Source organism: Manacus vitellinus, unplaced genomic scaffold, assembly GCF_001715985.3.
Source record: "Manacus vitellinus isolate BGI_N305 unplaced genomic scaffold, ASM171598v3 ctg7180002429354_pilon, whole genome shotgun sequence".
Taxonomy (NCBI): Eukaryota; Metazoa; Chordata; class Aves; order Passeriformes; family Pipridae; genus Manacus; species Manacus vitellinus.
In genome coordinates this window covers 2,102-9,661 of record NW_021938023.1, presented here as the reverse complement: position 1 = coordinate 9,661, position 7,560 = coordinate 2,102, and the positions used below count along the sequence as shown (strand labels likewise).

General features: G+C 49.4%; 2 long non-coding RNA genes across 5 annotated transcripts; both read right to left on the bottom strand.

Moving 5' to 3' along the window:
* Positions 1–1,947: 1,947 nt before the first annotated feature.
* On the bottom strand, positions 1,948–2,563 carry LOC108643995. Its single transcript, XR_003213101.2, has 4 exons — positions 2,398–2,563; positions 2,281–2,321; positions 2,144–2,198; positions 1,948–2,067 (listed from the first exon to the last, which is right to left on the bottom strand). It is a non-coding gene; the product is annotated as an uncharacterized LOC108643995 (long non-coding RNA).
* Positions 2,564–5,233: 2,670 nt separating this feature from the next.
* Positions 5,234–6,766, bottom strand: LOC108643264. 4 transcript variants are annotated; one of them, XR_003213051.2, is made up of 7 exons: positions 6,282–6,766; positions 6,016–6,078; positions 5,843–5,904; positions 5,693–5,749; positions 5,538–5,593; positions 5,412–5,452; positions 5,234–5,329 (listed from the first exon to the last, which is right to left on the bottom strand). It is a non-coding gene; the product is annotated as an uncharacterized LOC108643264 (long non-coding RNA). The 4 variants fall into 4 exon arrangements; XR_003213052.2 differs by having other exon boundaries at positions 5,700–5,749; XR_003213050.2 differs by having other exon boundaries at positions 5,412–5,593.
* Positions 6,767–7,560: the final 794 nt, after the last annotated feature.

The window sequence follows — 7,560 nt, the reverse complement described above, 5'->3', positions numbered from 1 at the left end:
CACACTCAAAATGCTGCCTTGGGAACATGCTGGTTCCCGGGAAGCCTCAAAAATGAAAAAATCGGCCTGCCTGAAAAAAATCCAGGTCCTGGGTCAGCCTGTGCCCAAACCTTGGTGATGAACATTGCCTCGCAGACCGGCTGGGACCTGGGAAAAAAACCCCAGCCGGGGGGAAAAAAAAAAAAAAAAATCCCCCGGCTGGGGTTTTTTTATTCTAAAGCTAAAATTATCTAACAACAACCTGAAAGAGAAACAACACAAACAGAAGGTTAGAATACTACATTACACACACCCCTCCACCACTCCCTTAAGCCGCAAGCCAGCCCTGAATATCGGCGTACGCTCAAAATGCTGCCTTGGGAACGGGGTTCCCGGGAAGCCTCAAAAATCAAAAAATCATCCTGCCTGACAAAACCCAGGTCCCAGGTCGGCCTGTGCCCAAACATTGGCGATGAACATCACCTCGCAGACTGGTCGGGACCTAGGAAAAAAAACCCCAGCGGTGGGGGGGAAGAAAAAATCCCCTAGTTGGGGTTTTTTTATTCTAAAGCTAAAATGGTGGAAAAAATCCTGAAAGAGAAACAAACACAAGGTTAGAATACTACATCACACACACCCATCCCCTGCATTGCCACACCTCCACCATACCCCAAAGCCGCAAGCCAACCCTGAATATCGGCACACGCTCAAAACGCTCCCTTGGGAACGTGGTTCCCGTGGAGCCTCAAAAAAAAACTCCAAAAAGAAACAAATTGCCAAGCCTGACAAAACACGCATGCCGCTCATGCCCGAGCACACCCCTCACAGCATTACAAGACAGTATCAATGGCAGAATATCAAAAGCAAAACAAAGTAAGGTACAAAGCTATACAATTCCTAACTGATGCACAGCAATACAACACTATGACATTCACATACAGAGCAATACAATTGCAAATATAGAAGTATACCAGACAGAACATTACATGGCAATACAAGTGACACGACATAAAAACTGCTACAAACAAAGGCGCAATGATATACAATTCCTGACACACGGAACGCAACGCCGTGACGTTCAGATACGGACCGATACGACTCCAACTATACAGTGTATGACACAGAGTGGTACAAGGCAATCCAAATGACAACATAAACGGCGGCTGGACTTTTCCTATTCTAGTTGTAAAATACAATAACTACGCCTAAGAAGCAACCTGCAACACTAAATAAACATATATGATGCTACACGATGCAGTCCAGAAGTCATTGGGCAGGGACTCCCGGTGGCTCTCAGAAGTTTCCATCGATGATCACTCGGACGATCTCTCCCCAGTCGCCGGAAGTTCCGGGAAAACCGATGCCGTCTTTCACCCCAGGAACCTGAGTCTCCTTTGGGTGGCTGTAAGACAAAAGGGAAGGGACTCTGAAGTGTGCCTTCTGTGACCTTGGATTTACCCCCAAACTGAGTCTATACATTTTATAAGCCCAAAGACCCCTGACAAATGCCCATACCATAGACACTGTTTGCTACTCTACCTAGCTGTGACTCTATACACCCAAGCAGGGCATCGCAAGACAATCCTGCTCACAGACTGTACAGCCGTAGGCTCAACTGTCTAAGGGAACTGACATGTTGATGTGAGACTGAGCAATATTCTATCTACCCACTGATCCACATAGCAGGGCAGAGCAGTTCCAGGCTGACCCCAAGTGAGACACCCCATACCTGTGATGACATACACCATGTGACACAATTAAGAGAAAAAGGACACAAACATGGAGGAGACAAAGGACGTGACACAGACCGGAACTGCTCTGCCCTGCACACGGGAATCCAATGATACAAAGTAAGCCCTTCATTTGAGGTCTCTAAATAACCTGCTACAGGACACCCATTGCACCATACTAATTGCAAAAATCCCTCCGGGCAATGCACATACTTGCCCCGACTCCCAGCCCCTCTCTGGGTCTTTGCCCTGCACTTATCTTTCTGAGAGCCGGGGCTGTGAATCCATCTTCAATGCACAGGAGGGGCACCTGGGCTGGTGCAGAGGTTCCTGTTGTCATGAGAGTACTCGAAGTCAACTGTGAAAAAGAAAACCATACACAATATCTGAGTAGTGTGGCACGGGGCTGGAACCCCAGTGATCCCCCTACTCACCATCACCGAGGCCCTGACCGGAGTCCAACACTGTGGCTGTCACCTTCCGGGATACCTGAGTGAGTGAGACACAAAATTCGAAGGCATCTCTAAAGCTGCAGTGAATCCCCGCTCCTCCTGCTGCCTCCCCAACTCACCTAGAAAGCTCCTCTCTCTTCAGCTGCTCCCAAGATCGCCCCTGCAAACGAAATGGGTAAATGCTCAAACACTGAGCTCTCAAACATTAGGGATGGCTCACAAGGAAAGCCAAAAACCTCTAAACCCCATCAGACTGCACGCCGAAGCGTTGCTACACACCGTGAAGTGGACAGATGGCCGCTGCAAGACAACCCAGACATGGAGGCTTGTGCTGATGTACTGCCTCATACTGGCTATCTCGGGCTCCTTTAGCTTGACCTCTGATCGGATGGACCTTCGGCACCTTCAGCAGACAGGCAAAGGGTTGTGCATCGCCTAGAAAAAAAATTAAACAGTTACAACATATATGCAGAGATTGACCACATAGATGACATCCTAAAACTAACTCCAAATTCGGCTGGGGAGTAAAATTCTCACCTCGCTCGTCTTCCTGCTGAGCCGCTACACCTCGAGATCGATTGGGTCCCATCTGGAATATAAAGAACAAAAAGGCACAAGATAAAGGACTCCTATGGCTCAAACTGACATCCTTCATCCAACACCTAATACAACCTTCTTCCCAGGCTGCTTCACCTTTTTTCAGTTTGGGGTACACTGTGTCCACTTATCTGAAAAAAAACAACAAAAAACAAAGGGTTAGTCAGGTCACCCACATGGTCACTGAGACCTGAACCACTTCAAAGAAGTCATTTCCACTGAGCGAGTGAGAACTCTGACTGCAGCATACAAGAATACAAATGACAACCCAGCTTCAAGGCCCTGCTATCCAAGTACCATCAGCTCCACAACACTCAGCTATAATGATTGCACACGAGTTATGGACACCTGCTCCATCCGGCAGGACCGTACAGCCATTGGCTCGACTGTCTAAGGGAACTGACATGTTGATGTGGGACCCTGAGCAATATTCTATCTACCCACTGATCCACGTAGCAGGGCAGAGCAGTTCCAGGCTGACCCCAAGTGAGACACCCCATACCTGTGATGACACACACCACGTGACACAATTAAGAGACAAAGGACACAAACATGGAGGAGACAAAGGACATGACACAGACCGGAACTGCTCTGCCCTGCACACGGGAATCCAATGATACAAAGTAAGCCCTTCCTTTGAGGTCTCTAAATAACCTGCTACAGGACACCCATTGCACCATACTAATTGCAAAAATCCCTCCGGGCAATGCACATACTTGCCCCGACTCCCAACCCCTCTCTGGGTCTTTGCCCTGCACTTATCTTTCTGAGAGCCGGGGCTGTGAATCCATCTTCAATGCACAGGAGGGGCACCTGGGCTGGTGCAGAGGTTCCTGTTGTCATGAGAGTACTCGAAGTCAACTGTGAAAAAGAAAACCATACACAATATCTGAGTAGTGTGGCACAGGGCTGGAACCCCAGTGATCCCCCTACTCACCATCACCGAGGCCCTGACCGGAGTCCAACACTGTGGCTGTCACCTTCCGTGATACCTGAGTGAGTGAGACACAAAATTCGAAGGCATCTCTAAAGCTGCAGTGGATCCCCACTCCTCTCCTGCTGCCTCCCCAAATCACCTAGAAGGCTCCTCTCTCTTCAGCTGCTCCCAAGATCGCCCCTGCAAATGAAATGGGCAAATGCTCAAACACTGAGCTCTCAAACATTTAGGGATGGCTCACAAGGAAAGCCAAAAACCTCTAAACCCCATCAGACTGCACGCCGAAGCGTTGCTACACACTGTGAAGTGGACAGACGGCCGCTGCAAGACAACCCAGATATGGAGGCTTGTGCTGATGTACTGCCTCATACTGGCTATCTCGGGCTCCTTTAGCTTGACCTCTGATCGGATGGACCTTCAGCACCTTCAGCAGACGGGTAAAGGGTTGTGCATCGCCTAGAAAAAAAATTAAACAGTTACAACATGTATGCAGAGATTGACCACATAGATGACATCCTAAAACTAACTCCAAATTCGACTGGGGAGTAAAATTCTCACCTCGCTCGTCTCCCTGCTGAGCCGCTACACCTCGAGACCGATTGGGCCCCATCTGGAAAATAAAGAAAAAAAAGGCACAAGATAAAGGACTCCTATGGCTCAAACTGACATCCTTCATCCAACACCCAAGACAACCTTCTTCCCAGGCTGCTTCAACTCGTCTCCGTCTGGGGTACACTGTGTCCACTTATCTGAAAAGAAAAAAACAAACAAACAAACAAAGGGTTAATCAGGTCACCCACATGGTCACTGAGACCTTAACCACTTCAAAGAACTCATTTCCACTGAGTGAGTGAGAACTCTGACTGCAGCATACAAGAATACAAGTGACAACCCAGCTTCAAGGCCCTGCTATCCAAGTACCATCAGCTCCACAACACTCAGCTATAATGATTGCACACGAGTTATGGACACCTGCTCCATCCAGCAGGACAGTACAGCCATTGGCTCGACTGACTAAGGCAACTGACATGTTGATGTGGGACCCTGAGCAATATTCCATCTACCCACTGATCCACATAGCAGGGCAGAGCAGTTCCAGGCTGACCCCAAGTGAGACACCCCATACCTGTGATGACACACACCATGTGACACAATTAAGAGACGAAGGACACAAACATGGAGGAGACAAAGGACGTGACACAGACCGGAACTGCTCTGCCCTGCACATGGGAATCCAATGATACAAAGTAAGCCCTTCCTTTGAGGTCTCTAAATAACCTGCTACAGGACACCCATTGCACCATACTAATTGCAAAAATCCCTCCAGGCGATGCACATACTTGCACCGACTCCCAGCCCCTCTCTGGGTCTTTGCCCTGCACTTATCTTTCCGAGAGCCGGGGATGTGAATCCATATTTGATGCAGAGGAGGGGCACCTGGGCTGGCTCAGAGGTTCCTGTCATCCGGAGAGTACTCGGAGTCAACTCTAAGAAAGAAAAGCAGACACCATATCTGAGTGGTGTGGCACATGGCCCCAGCCCCGACGATTCCTCTACTCACTGGCACCGAGGCAGGTCCTCATGTCACTGGCTCTGACCAGACTTGGACAATGTGCTGTCATCTTCTGGGATACCTGAGCGAGAGAGAGAAACAATTAGAGGGCATTTCTAAAGCTGCAGTGGATCCCTGCTCCTCCTGCTGCCTCCCTGACTCACCTCCAATGCTCATCTGCTCCCAAAGGTTACCCAGATGGCACCTGCAATCAGAAAAGCTCAGTGCTTCATTGCTGATCCTTTTAATACTCAGAGATTACCTACAAGGACAGCTCCAGGGGACCAAACCGTGTCCATCTCCTCATTGTGAGTTGGCTTCGGCCCTGTCAGGCTGTCTACATCTCCTGCAAAAAAACCCCCAGAGGCAAATGTGAGTACTGAGATACTGCCCAAGAGTTTGCTGCCCCCATGGCAGTTTCTGTCTGACACCCCTTGCCCGTGACCTCTTACAGGCAGGGTCCCCATCACGTTGGACTGTACGTCAGAAGTCGGTGCACTGCCTGGAAAACAAAAAAACAAGTATGTACACAGATTCACCACAAGTACACCGCCTGCAAAAAAGCATCTAATTTTGTCCTGCAGTCCCTGCTCACCTTCCTCACCAGGCTCACCTTCCCTCTAGTGCCTATCGTCTGCTGGGCCGGTGGCTCTGCATCTTGGGAAAAAAAAACAAAAAAACAAAACTAAACCACCAAACCATCCAAATGATCAAGTAAACCTAGGACCAAAAGTCATGTCTTGGCTCTGACCTCACATGAGAACCCACCTTCTGACTCTGCTCCTCCAGCCTCTTCTGTTTATCTCTGCTTTACATCCAGCCCCTCTGACGCTGCATAGAAATGAGTTACCAAAGTCAGTCATATAGATGGAGGGACCTTAACTGCTGTGCAATTCTAATTTCTCCTTAGACAAGCCATCTGGGGTCCAAACACAGCCTGCACAAACAAATACTGACCTAACTTTAAGGTCCTGCCCTCAGTGGCTAAGCCTATCCACAGGTTAACTGGAAAGTCTCCTTTCTACTCCACCTACCCCCAAGTCTGCACTGCAGGGTAGAGCAGTTCCAGGTCCAACACAAACTCCAAGGACACATTTCCCGACAAGTGCTCTGGTGCAACGAGGAGAGAGAACTCTGAGAAAGGACACCGTGATTGTGAATTTTAAGACACAAAACACAGACTGAACAAAGGACACGACACAGACCTGAACACCTCTGCCCTGCACATTCTACTCCAGTGATGAAAAGTAAACTGCTCCTCCTATGTGTGCCAAGGGCCTCTTAGGGCAGACCCTTTCCCCTGTGCTCATTTGAAAATCCCTCCCTCCTAACCATAAAACTGGACCCAGTTCTCATCCCCTCTCCAGGTGCTAGTCCTCCACTTATCTTTCCCACAGCTGGGGATGTGAATCCATCTTCCATGTAAAGGAAGGACACCTGGCTGGCTCAGAGGGTCCTGTGATCCCTGACTCGGTCGGCTCCGAGAAAGAAAACTGGAATTGAGACAAGAGTTCAGCAGCACGTGGGAGATAACCCCGCAATTGGCTACTCACCATCCCCTGAGAGTTTCTCGGGCCACTGGCTCCGACCCCAGTCGGAGGCTGCTGCCATCACCGTGTGCCGTACCTAGGGGAGTGAGAAAAAAAGTGTTGAAAGTAAGGGAGACCCCAGCACCTCCTCACTACCTCCCTGACTCAACCTCAATGCTCCTCCTTTGCCAAACACAGGCTGGATGGCACCTGCAACTGGAAAAGGTCCAGCCTTAATTGATGACCCTCGTAGTATTAGGAGATTACTCACAAGGACAGCTGAAGACCATCAAACCTAACTGGCAGGTGGCTCCAGCCCTCTGAGGCTGCACACATTCTCTGCAAAGTAAAAAAGCCAAAGGCAAATGTACACACTGAGATACTGCCTGAAAGGATGGCTTTCCTGGGGTAGCTCCTACCTACCTCTCCTCCACAGTGACCTCTTACCAGCAGGGGCCCTGAAGCACTGGACTGTCTGTTAGAAGGTGGCAGAACCCCTGGAAAACACAACAAACAAAGCATGTGCACAGATTCACCACAACACCTGTAAAAGACCATTTACTTCTGTCCTGGAGTCAATGCTCACCTTGCTCACCGGGACTCACCCAGATCACCTCCCCTCCGGTGCCTAGAGCCTCCTGGGGCCAGGGCTCTGCATCTGAAAACAAAGAAAAAACAAACCCAAACAACAAAATCCTTAACACAGCGAGTAAACGTGGAGCCAAAAGCCACATCTTTGTGCTGATGTCAGGTGATGACCCACCTTCTTGCTCTGCTCCTCTGG